We start from the raw sequence: 12,580 nt of genomic DNA, 5'->3' as shown, positions 1-12,580 counted from the left end.
GACTGTATCATTTTGAGTAACTCTTGTGAAACTTGAAGATTTGTTTCTAGCTCTTCTTAGATTGAATATGATATGACATGACATATCATATTACATTCACACAAACTTACTGTCAGTAAGATTTATTTAAAGCATATTTTCATATATAATTCCATAACTACTTTCCAAAATAAATATTACCATAAATAGTAAAAATATTTGTAGGAAATAAGTAGTCAGAACTATACTTAAAACTTTTAAAAGCAAATTTTTTTTTCCATAATGTCTTTGACCTAACAGAACAGTTATCATCTTGTTGGTTATTACGTCTGACTGAATTGACTAAATTTGGGGGAGAGGAAGGAAAAACATAATACAAATAGTTAGATAACAAAAGGCAGTTATGATAGCCATGAAGCTATATTGACTGTAATGATAGCTAACATAATTGAGCCCTATGTGTCATGCACTGCTTTAAGTGATTTATATGTACCTACTCTCTTAGGTAGGTACCACTAGTATACATATCTTACAAATGAGAAAACTGGGACCATATTATAAGTAACATGTCTAAAATGAGCTAACTTGTAAGAGGCCTTTTCAGGGTTTGAGCTCAGGCGCTCATGTTTCCAGACCCCACGTGCTTAATCTACAATATTAAACCCTCCATCCACCTTATATGTATATTTCGCATAGAATCTAATAAATGAGCTTAGCCAGAAGCAATCAATATCCCATGTCTGAAATACGTATTTTCATACTAACACTCCAAAAAGCAGACTAAAGTCCAATAGAGGTGGCTGATGAGTTTGTATAATCATAACTTTGTTTCCTCAAGAGGTTATATAACTTCTGTGGGCCTCAGTGTTTCTAGGTGTATAATGCGAAAAATTATAGGCTATCTTGTTGGGTTATTTAACGGATTGCATGAAGTATTAACACAGTGGGCACACAGTAAGCATCTAACAAATAGTAGTTTTGTTTAAGTGTTATTATCTACTAGTAAATGAAACAATTTTAAATAGCAGTCTTTAAAAAATTCATCTCTTTTGTTTTTGTAAGTCCAGCGTCATTTAGCTGTTTACAGAGAAGATACTGAATTTAAGACCATAGGCTTTCAAGAGCTGTTCTTTCTAAGAACATCTGTTTCCAAATTTGCAAATGTGGAAATTTTTGTAGAAGTTCTCAGCTTTTCAATCTCCTTTTGTTAAGTCATGTGTTTCCTGTGTGTTTTCTCATAAACAATTTAATTATTTCTTTTCTTTCCCTTTTAAACTGATACTTCTGTCTTTTCTTATGGACATTTTTGTCAAAAGAAAAATGCTAATGCATGTTAATAAATGAATACTACTAACACAAGATGGGTAGAAAAACCACAACGTTACACTGAAATGTAGATACAAGGAATTTGTTTCCTGACTTATATTTGTAGTTTAGAAAAACCAATCATTACAGCATGTCATTGATCTTTCAGATTAGTAAAAAAAAAAAAAAAAAAAAAAGCAGAAACTCAAAGTTACATCCTCAAATGCCACAAGCCTAGAAAATTCACTATACATTTGGTACTATAAGGTGGCTAGGTAGTCCTAATATGTGATTGAAGTTATAGCACACCACAAGTATTCAGTACAAATTACATTCTATTTTCAAGTGGAAAAAAGATACATATGTTCTGTTTCTACAACTTTTATTCAGATTGTTACATATGGCAAAATTTGAACTATATTTTGCTAATATTTTCTATTTAAACAAAACAGCAAACAGTTTGTCCATTGGAGAAAATAAAATTCATCTGTTTATGATTAATTCATGGACAGTCACTGAAAAATTGCTTATGAAACTAACTACCTGATATCCAAGAAGGCTTTTGGCTGTTTAGAAGCTCTCTTCTAAAAACAGGAAGTCATGTTATTCTGAGGATAAACAAATGAAATTCCCCAAAGATTTAAAGCCAGTTCAAAAAGGTCAGACGGGTTCTAATATTGGCAAAATCATATTTTCCAGATGCAGTTTAACAAATGTAACGGTTGCTTGTTTTTTTTTTTTTTTATAGAAATCTCTTAGCCTGTCAACATCCAAATAACTGAATATTAATATATAATTTAAATAGTTTTAATTGTATAACATTATCCCCAATGTAAAAATTTTAAACATGAAGCCACCCCAGTGACATGTTTGGAAAACTTAAGTTAAAAAAAGAGATACAGGTTTGTCTCAAATTCTCAAAATTGCTTATTTGAACTTCCCTAAATATCTAATATACTAAAGGCAATATATTAGACCTTTATTTCTATTTTACTTTAATAGTACTCATTTACTCTAAGGCATGAAATCAATTAAAAATAAACATACTGTGTGAGAGCTTTAGACTAAGAGATGAAACTTTATATTAGTTATCTTACTTTGCTTTGCATATTATATATTATATAACTTTAAAATGTAAACTTTCATTTGATTAGTATACATATGTGTTATATAATTTTTATAAATATGCCACAAATAATGGTCTACAATACACTTACAGCTTGTGTATCCATGAAATTATGCCTTTTATTTTTTTGGCAAGGAGAAAGTTATCAGTGTTGTATCAAGGTTGCATTGAATAATTTGTCAAGGATTTAAGTTTCCCTTTACTGTTTAGATCATAGAAAAAAAGTCACTATTTATTCTCTCTTTATTTCCTCAGTTTCTGTTTTATCTTTAGTGCCTAAAAATGTATCCATTTTTCTTCTTTTTCACAGAAGCTGACATTATGGTTAACTATAATGTCCTACTTGCCATACAGCCTACTGTTTTCATCTTTCCCTATTTCCTGTGGTAATTGCCATTACTATCTTTCTTTTACAATATTACCGAGGATTCAGTTACACCACAGCTCTAGTTTTTCTTTATATTCTTCTGGCTGTTGCTTCTCAATTTGATGGATTAATTAATCTTCTTCTGTAGCCCATTAAATGCTCATGTTACCCAGGATTCCTCTTCAGCACTGTTTTTATTTTTAGTCTCTTTTTAACTTTAATCAAGCTCAACTTTCTCTAGGGCATCAATGACTACATAAATTGTCATGACACTCAATTTTTATCTCCATCTTAGATTTCTATCTTTAACTCTAAATCTATTTATTCAAACATTGGTTGAAATTCTGTAACTGGAACTTGCTTCACATTTAACAAATTTAAAATAAATTTAGCACCATCCTTCTCAAATCTGACATTTCTCTCACTCTCAAATCTCCATTAATAATCCTACCTGGTTGCTTTAATAAGAAACATGGGGATCATATGAGACTTATTCTCCCCTCTTTGTTACATCCAATCAATCACCAGGTCACATTGATTCTACCGATAAGAATTTATAGCTTCTCTTCTGACCCTTTGCCCCCACCATCTTCACTTAAAAACGCATCGTCAATTTGTAGTACCTTGTTTCCAGTCTTCCTTATTCTAGTCTTTTCTCCTTTCCATTCACTTTCTTTAAAGATCTTCTTCATCTGTTTCTCACCTCTGTTTGGCATCAACTCCTTCCTGCATATACTTTGAACTCTCAAAATGCTGAATTTCACGTACCTTTCAAAGAAGCCACGCTCTGTCATCCACCTTTGTAATGGCATAAGCTATTTTTTCTGTATTTCTATTCTATGTCCAAAGCCTATCCTCTGTTATATTTCTAGCTCCCAAAATGAACCCACTTTCCCTCTTTTTCACTAAAATTTTATTTTTATATCTCTCTATTGTTCTAATATATCCATGTATAGGCTTATATCAGTATTTTGTCTAAATATGTGTATAGATTCATTAGAATTTTATTTATTTTTTTTATTTTTTTTATTTTTTATTTTTTATTTTTTTTGAGACGGAGTTTTGCCCTTGTTACCCAGGCTGGAGTGCAATGGCGCGATCTCGGCTCAACGCAACCTCCGCCTCCTGGGGTCAGGCAATTCTCCTGCCTCAGCCTCCTGAGTAGCTGGGATTACAGGCACGCGCCACCATGCCCTGCTAATTTTTTGTATTTTTGGTAGAGACGGGGTTTCACCATGTTGACCAGGATGGTCTCGATCTATTGACCTCGTGATCCACCCGCCTCGGCCTCCCAAAGTAGAATTTTATTTAATTAATATTTATTTGATGCATACAATACAATGTTGTGTGCTCAACACTGCATTAGATATAAGTATCAGAAGTAAATAGGAAGGATTTCTGCTCTCAGAAGCTAGTTTTGCTGGTAAAACTTAACTCATGTATTATTCATCTTCTTTGAAGGGTTTTCTGACTTCCACCTCTACAACAAGTCAGACTTAGATAACTGTCACCAAGCTTTCAAAGTATCATGCATTTAGCCTCGCTGTATAAAGTGTATTTTATTAATTTACCTGTACTACATTGTAGGCCATTTAGGTCCAGGGAATTTGTCCCTCATCTCTCAATTCTTAATTTATAAGAGCAACTTAATAAGTAGTTTTCTTAATAAACAAATGAATGCAAAACTTTGGAAATGTTTACAGAACTCTCTGAGCTATTTAAATTGTATTATATCAAGACTTTAGGTTTTGATTATGTATACCTTTGATTTTTCTATTTGATTTTAGTTTTAAATTTTTTTTAATTTAAAATATACCTAAATATAATTAGTAAATCATTTCCTTTGAACTTTACCAGTTATTTATTGGAAATGAACACTTCAATATGTATAAGCAAGACAAAATAGAAATCAAGGCCATTGTTCTTGAGAAGCTCATATTCTAATAAGGGACACAACAGCTCTTCATATTTCTGTTCTGGATTTATTAAAATTTTATTTAATACATTTTGAGGAGTGCCTACTATATGTTGGATACTATGCTAGATATTCTGGATTTTTAGAGTAAAATATGGTTCCCAAGTTAAGAATGGTGTTTTACAAATAAAGAACTAATATTGCTTGCTCATGTCTACAGCAAAGAAATAAGTTATAGAATCATTAACTGTGCTTTGTGAACACTTCTGTTGTTATACATTTATTTTAATGAAGGCCTTCTACCTAGATCAAAGGTGTTAACATGGCTTCTAATATGGTTTGGCTGTTTCCCTACACAAAATCTCATCTTGAATTGTAATCTCCATTATCCCCATGTATCAAGGGTGGCACCAGGTGGAGGTAATTGGATCAGAGTTGGGGTGGTTCTCCCATGCTATTCTCACGGTAGTGAGTGAGTCTCAGGAGACATGATAGTTTTATAAGTGCCTGGCATTTTCCCTGCTTGCACTTCATCCAGCTGTCCTGTGAAGAAGGTGCCTATTTTTCCATTGCCTTCTGCCATGATTGTAAGTTTCCTGAGGCCTCCCCAGCCATGCTGAATTGTGAGTCAATTAAACCTCTTTCCTTTATAAATTACTCAGTCTTCTATATTTCTTCATAGAAGCTTGAGAATAGACTAATACAGCTTCCTTATGTGAAAGGCAAGGCTTGTGAAATAATAACCACTTGCCTTTATCCAAGTCCTATGTTTAAAAGAGGACTTCTTATTTAAACAATTAACTTTGATAATGGAAGCATAAAACCAAATGCTGGAGACATTAGTAATAATGGTGGCAGAATATGCCACCCTCAAAAAAGCTACTTTGCTGTAAGAATTATTTTGAGCTAAAAGCACTTGAAAAATAGCAGATACTGACATTCTGCCTTTTATGTTCTAGGAGAAAATAAACACTCTTATCACCAAAGACAAGAGAAAGCTACCAAGTGAAAGATGTTCTGCTGTTCCAGGAGGTATGTCTCTGTACCATCTTGTCACCAGAAACGGGAGATTAAGGCTGAGAAACACTTATACAAACAAACTTTGTTAAAATAACTTACCTTTCTTCAGCCTCCCCAATCATTTCAGTTACTTTTTCACAATTGCTACTCTTTGTTCGACCTAGCGTAGAAGCATTTAGTTTTTACTGTTTCTTTGGGTGTTTACTTTTCTGTGGGGATTCCCACATATGGGTAAAAATCAATATGCTTTTCTCTTGGTAATCTATTTTAGTTTAATTTTCAGGCCCAGCCAGAGACTCTAAGAGGACAGAGGTAAATTTTTGTCTCTCTGCCATGTGCATAGTGAAAACTGAAAAAAAGGTAAAAACAAATCATTAGCTATATTATATATTAGCTATGTTACATATTTAGAGGTATGAAAGCATAACAAGTTGGGAGAAATAAATTACATTTGACATACATTCTTGAGTCTTACCACTGTTTTTTTCTTACTCTGTTTTTTTCTTTCCTATTTTGTTTTCTTCTTTTTCAGCAGGCGTCCCCAAACTACGGCCCGCGGGCCGCATGCGGCCCCCTGAGGCCATTTATCCGGCCCCCCGCCACACTTGAGGAAGGAGTACCTCTTTCACTGGTGGTCAGTGAGAGGAGCACAGTATGTGGCGGCCCTCCAACGGTCTGAGGGACAGTGAACTGGCCCCCTGTGTAAAAAGTTTGGGGACGCCTGTTTTTCAGCATCTTACTCTGCTGCCCAGGCTGGAGTACAGTGGCATGACCATGGCTCACTGTAGTCTTGAACTTCCTAGTTCAAGTAATTCTCTCACCTCAGCCTCCTAAGTAGCTGAGTCTACAGGTGGGCACAACCACACCTGGCTAAATTTTTGAGTTTTTTTTTCTTTTTTTTCTTTTTTTTTTTTTTTTGTAGAGCTATGGTCTCACTGTTTTCCTCTGGCTCGTCTTGAACTCCTGGGCTCATGTGATCCTTCTACCTTGCCCTCCCAAAGTGCTGGGATTATAGGCATGAGCCACTGTGCCTGAACAAGATATGTTGTTATGTAGCATTTTTATTAAATATGCTGGCACTCATTTGGTTTTAGGTTAGAAAATAAACAACCAAAAAGCCTTAGTTTAAAAGAAAATCTATGTTATACTATGGCATGTATGGCTACCAAACACAGTGAAATTTTGTGCCAGACTATATTTGCTCATAGTTGTGGATATATTAAAAACAATATGAGATGTGTCTTGGAAATGTTTATGTCTATTATTGCAAAAATGAACAGAGATTCATATAGTGAAATAATTGCTCTGTGTGTGTGTGTGTTTGATAAATAGGATATGGAAACTACAAAAATGTAAAAGATTAACATTTCAAACAACAGTGTATAAATTTGATATTGCATGAAGAATCATTTTTTGAAAGTGAAGTTTCATTTCAATACATGAACATTTTTAAAAAATGAGTTTATGTAAAAGTAGCTCATCTTATGAGGAAATATTACAAAAACAAACTTCTCAAATTTTAAGTTTCCAGTATTAAAAATGTTGTAAGTATGGTGGGAGTTATAGTACTGTTTTTACTATTGTAAATGCAGTGTAACTTGAAGTACCTCTGGTTAAATGACAAAGTTAAAATGATATTCAATATTTCCTCTGAATTCATGTTAATTGTGGTTTTAATTTGCAGCCATTCACAGCAAAACAATTTCCTCACAAGTTTTCCTCATTGAAAATAATTCTTAATTTTCCAGAACTCCTACCACACAATCTTTAGAAGTAGAGAAGCAAAACTGATTTTTCAATACAAAGGTAGATTACATCTTTGTACAATGTCCGTTATCTCTAAAAGAAACCTGTAGCTTATGATACTATGGATTCAAATTACCTCATCACTCTTAGTTGCAATTATCTACCTTGAAATATCTAGATATTTTTCTCATTACCAAGAGAAGAGAGAGCTCATCTAGAAATTGTTTTCTTGGCCACTGTTAGTTCCTAGAAACTAATTTTGTTACATAAACAAAATGGAGAAGAAAACAGGTATACATAAAAGAAAAACTTTTCAAAATGATGGAACCAAGGATGTTGCCTTTCCTCACTCCTAGTATCTGTCCAAAATGATTAAAAAATAAGGAACTGGGGGAATGAAACAGCGATGAGCAATGAAACAGAGGATAGTAGAAACTATTTCCTGTTAAACTTCAAACATTTTTTTCTAGATAGTCATACCAAGTTTAACATGACTCTCAGAACTGATATTTAGCTTCTCTTCTCAAGATATTAGAGCACTGTTGTGAGAAATTAGTGGGGAAAATTCTGTCAAATCTCAACAAATTCCCTGATTAGGAGACCTCATAAAAAAGATGGAAGCTCCTTCTTCCACCCTAGATAAATAGCATCTCATGTCTAGTGCTAGAATTCGAAGACAGAGGATCTGACCATGTCTCATTGTTTTCTCAACGTTGTTAATTTTTTGATGCACTCCTCTTGTGGAAGGAAAACGAATATACAAACAAATAATAGTTTTTGCCATACATTACCTTCACACATTGCTATCAGTTTCCTTAGATTTATTGTCAATTTGAATGGTAAAGATGAAAAGAGGCAAACTGGAGTACAAATCATAGATGTGTATCTCTGCTACCCACACTATCTCCAGAGCCCTTAAAATTAACTACCTCCTGTTCTTACTCCATTGCTTTGCTTTTTGGCTGTCCCAGGTGCAGCTCTGGCAAACTCTAGTAAAGTGTGCACTGTGCCCAGCAAAGCTATGGGGGGATAGTTACCTCTACCTAGATTTCAAAGGATGTTTTGGAGAGCCACAAGATCCAGGCAGGAAACTGCAACATAGATCCTCCGTCAAGGCAATGCCCAACAGAGCCTTACAGGCAGTGCCTCCTCCATTACCCTTGACTGGTAGAGCCACCTGTGTGGTATGGAATTCCACTGGAGAGAGCCACAAGCATATGACTCCAACCTATGAGACTGCAATATGAGCTATGTCCAGCAAATCTATGAAAGCAGGACCATCTAGAGCCAACCTTTGCCAGGCAACAATCCAGGAGCAGAATCTCAGTTCTAGTATGTCCAGAAGGGAGGATCTCTGCCCCAGTAGATCTGGAGGGCAGAATATTGAGCCAGAAGAGATTATTCCATTATTCCAAAGCCTTTAGATTTAATGTTGTATGTATGCCCTGTTAAATTTTGGACTTGATTGGGGACCTGTCCTTCCTTTTTTTTCCTATCTCCCTGTTGGAATGGGAATGCCCATCTTATGACTGTCCCATCATTACTATATTTTGGAAGCACGTAATATTTTTGATCTCACAGGCTGAAGGCTAGAGAGCAGTTTGCCTCAGAATGAATGACAGATTGAGTCTTACTCATATCCGATTTTCAATGAATAGTTTGAAGATTCAGTCTCTATATGTACTTTGTAAAATGCATGCTTTGCAAGATATGCCTTGGAGATCAGCAGTTATCAGTTTTTCTGTGTCGCCTTTGGTAAATAGCATATACCCTGATTCAGTTTTCCAAGATATGGTTTCGGTAAAAAATCCATATCTTTTTGTTAGCATTGTACAATCCTTGTGAAGGAAAATGGGCAATTGATATACAGTATTGTGTGCATATTGGGTATAGTTTTTCAGAAAGGAGACATTCCAAGATTTCATAGAATTTGGTATGACTGTGGAGAAATGTAAAATAAACTATCTTTTACAACAGTGGACCAATAACAGAAAAGTGGAGAAACACCAACTGAAAGCCTTATACTGCAAACCTTTTATTCTATCAAATGTGTTGCCAAAATGGCTGCCTTATTCCAATGCAGGAAAGTCATCTGAAATTGGAGTGGACTTTCTAATGATTATGAAATGATTTCTTCACCCTTTTTTAGGTTGGGTGGACCCCTGTTGTAAAAGTTTCAGCAAATACAAGGAAAAGGCAAACAGAGACAAAATTACTCCATTCCCACAACTATAAATGACTTTGCACCAATTTCTTAATTAATGTTATTAACAATATGAGTCTACATTATATTTAAAATTAGTAGTGATTTTCACCTAAAAAAACCATCAAGTTTTAGTGTTAAACAAAAGAAAAATAACAAATAAAACCTTGGACATGACCTATCACACAAGAAAATGAAATAAAAATTGAACAGATGACATAAAATTGTAATGATTTATATATTCCATGATTACATACTGAGAAAACCAAAATGCTAGAATTAAAATTAGTAAATAAACTAAAGAAAATATACAAAAATAATAACTATTTTGAAAGCAAATAATCACTTTTAAAATACAATTAAATAAAGATATAATCCAAAGCATATAAACTTATCAAGAACTATGCAAAACATACATAAAAGGAAAATACTGAGGATCATCAAAAAAGGCAAGTAATAGAGAAATATCACATGGTCTTGTGTAGAAATATTTTGTTGACAATTTTTTTTCCAATTAGGCTATGTATTTTGTACAACAGCAATCAAAATTAAAAAGGGTTTTTAATTGAAAAATTTATAAAAATATATCCTGAAAAATAAGTGGCCAAAAATATCCGGCCAAATTCTGAAAAGGCTGTGTAATGAAGGACACTAACTTTATCAAATATGAAAGTGTCATTTAAACTAGGTTGATTGAAACTATAGTGAGAATACAAGAATAGATCAATTAAAAAGAATAAAGTCTCTACTAATTAGCAGAAGAATTAAATATCTGACAAGAGTAGCTTTTTGAATAACTGAGCAAGGTTCTAGTTACACACATACACACACAAAAAGTAAGAGGAAATTGGTTACATATTTGAGGACCAAAATAGAGAAAATAAATAGGGCTTTTATTCATGCCTCATATAAGCATAAATTCCAAATGTGTTAATGATGTAATATAAGTACTAGAAAATGTATTAGATTGATATTTTTATAATTTTGGTAATCAAAAACCCTCTAAGTACATATCAATGGTAAAATACACAGAAATATTGATATACTTGATTAAGCACAAATTAACACATTGTGCTTGGCAAATACACTATAAAATATTAGAAAAACTATGCTAGAAATATATATTTATGAAATATCTAGTAATGTTGTTAGTTACAAAACAACAGAAAATTACTGGTTAACATTAGCCTAAATGTTGTTTAGGGAGTTGCTCACAGAACCAACAGGAAGGCTTGAGAAGCAAGTTTAATCAGAAGATAGAACAAGTAGAGCAAAGGCACTGCACCAAAATGACATATTCTCACTAAGAGGTTTGGGGCTATGAAGCTTTGGGGCTTTGGGGCTTTTTACTTTACTACAGCCATTTCAAATTATCTCCGAAAGACTCTCTATATTGAAATACCTCCTCTAGATTCAATATCCCCAGCAGATGCATCTGATTGGTCATCCATAGAGCATTTGACTCTGATATACTTGCTATACCAGGTTGGAAAGGGAAAATGGTATATTCCATTTGGCTTCCTGAGTGGGAGGCAGCATGGAATTTTCTAATATTAAAAAGGATATTTATTTGTTGGGCAGTCTGAACAATTATTCTCTACTAAAAGAAGTTTCTACGTCTTTTCATTTGTAAATCAAATAAGAAAAAAATAACCAAATAGGAAAAAAAAAATGAGGAAACGGCACAAAAATGCAATGTACAAGTAGAAATACAATGCTTAACAAGCCTATCACACGTCTAACTTTTCTAGTAATCAAAGTGCAAATTATTAAAACAATTAAAATAAGCAAAAAAATTGATTATCCAAAAGTATAAAAGTTTTGAAATATCCAGTGAAGCTAGTGAGGATAAGAGGAAATGGACATTTTGACATGGTGTTGGTGAGAATATAAGTTAATTGAATCATCTCAACTGTATTTGTACCACTACATTAGCTTCATAAGAGCTGCCTTTCTTTCCTGTTTTGCTTATTGCCATATTTGCAAGGACTACAATAGTGCCTAAGAAACATTGTAAGTTCTTTCTTAATAAATGCTTGTTCAATATATTAAGATCAACACTTAAAATCTAATAGTCTTTTGCCACGTAATTCCATTCCTAGAAGTTTACCCAAGGGATGTAAGCAGTGTCCTAGTCTGTTTTGTGCTGTTACAACAGACTGTCACAAACTGGGTAGTTTATAAAACACACACAAAAAATATTTCTCACACTTCTGGAGGCTAGGAAGTGTAAGATCAAGATGCTGGCAGGTTCAACTCTTAAGAGTTGCATTCTCCAGATGGGAAGAACATTGTATCCTCACCTGGCAGAAGGTGGAAGGGCAAGCTACCAAACACTCTGCAAAGATCCTTTTATAAGGGTACTTTTTTTTGAAATGGAGTCTCGCTCTGTTGCCAGGCTGTAGTGCAGTGGTGCAATCTCAGCTTACTGCAACCTCTGCCTCCTGGATTCAAACAATTCTCCTGCCTCAGCCTTCCAAGTTGCTGAGATTACAGGTGTGTGCCACCATGCCCAGCTAATTTTTGTATTTTTAGTACACATGGGGTTTCACCATGTTGGCCTGGATGATCTCGATCTCTTGACCTTGTGATCCACCCACCTTGGCCTTTCAAAGTGCTGGAATTACAGGCATGAGCCACTGCGCCTGGCATATAAGGGTCTTAATGCCATTCATGAGTAACGATCCCAAATGACCTAATCACCTCTTATAGACTCTACCTCTTCATACTTTCACACTGGCAACGCCTGATTTTGGAGGGAATATATTCAAACCATAGCAACAAGTATGCAAAATAGAAGTGCAAGTATATACAGATCTTACTTTGTCCATTAAAGTATGAGAAGAACAATTTGAATGTTCAACAATCAGTTACTGATTAACTATATTATGGTCTCTACAAATAGTGAAATACTATATA

General features: G+C 34.1%; 1 long non-coding RNA gene across 1 annotated transcript in view; it reads left to right on the top strand.

Moving 5' to 3' along the window:
- LOC141585585 (uncharacterized) overlaps positions 1 to 6,141 on the top strand; it is a 371,751-nt gene extending 365,610 nt beyond the window's left edge. The window contains exon 3 of the long non-coding RNA XR_012519120.1: positions 5,652 to 6,141. This is a non-coding gene — a long non-coding RNA (uncharacterized LOC141585585). The remainder of the gene's footprint in view (positions 1 to 5,651) is intronic.
- Positions 6,142 to 12,580: the final 6,439 nt, after the last annotated feature.

Source organism: Saimiri boliviensis, chromosome 9 (genome assembly GCF_048565385.1).
Source record: "Saimiri boliviensis isolate mSaiBol1 chromosome 9, mSaiBol1.pri, whole genome shotgun sequence".
In the NCBI taxonomy this organism is placed as follows: domain Eukaryota; kingdom Metazoa; phylum Chordata; class Mammalia; order Primates; family Cebidae; genus Saimiri; species Saimiri boliviensis.
Note: the sequence above shows the minus strand (reverse complement) of the source record. Positions and strands in the feature narration are given on the sequence as shown.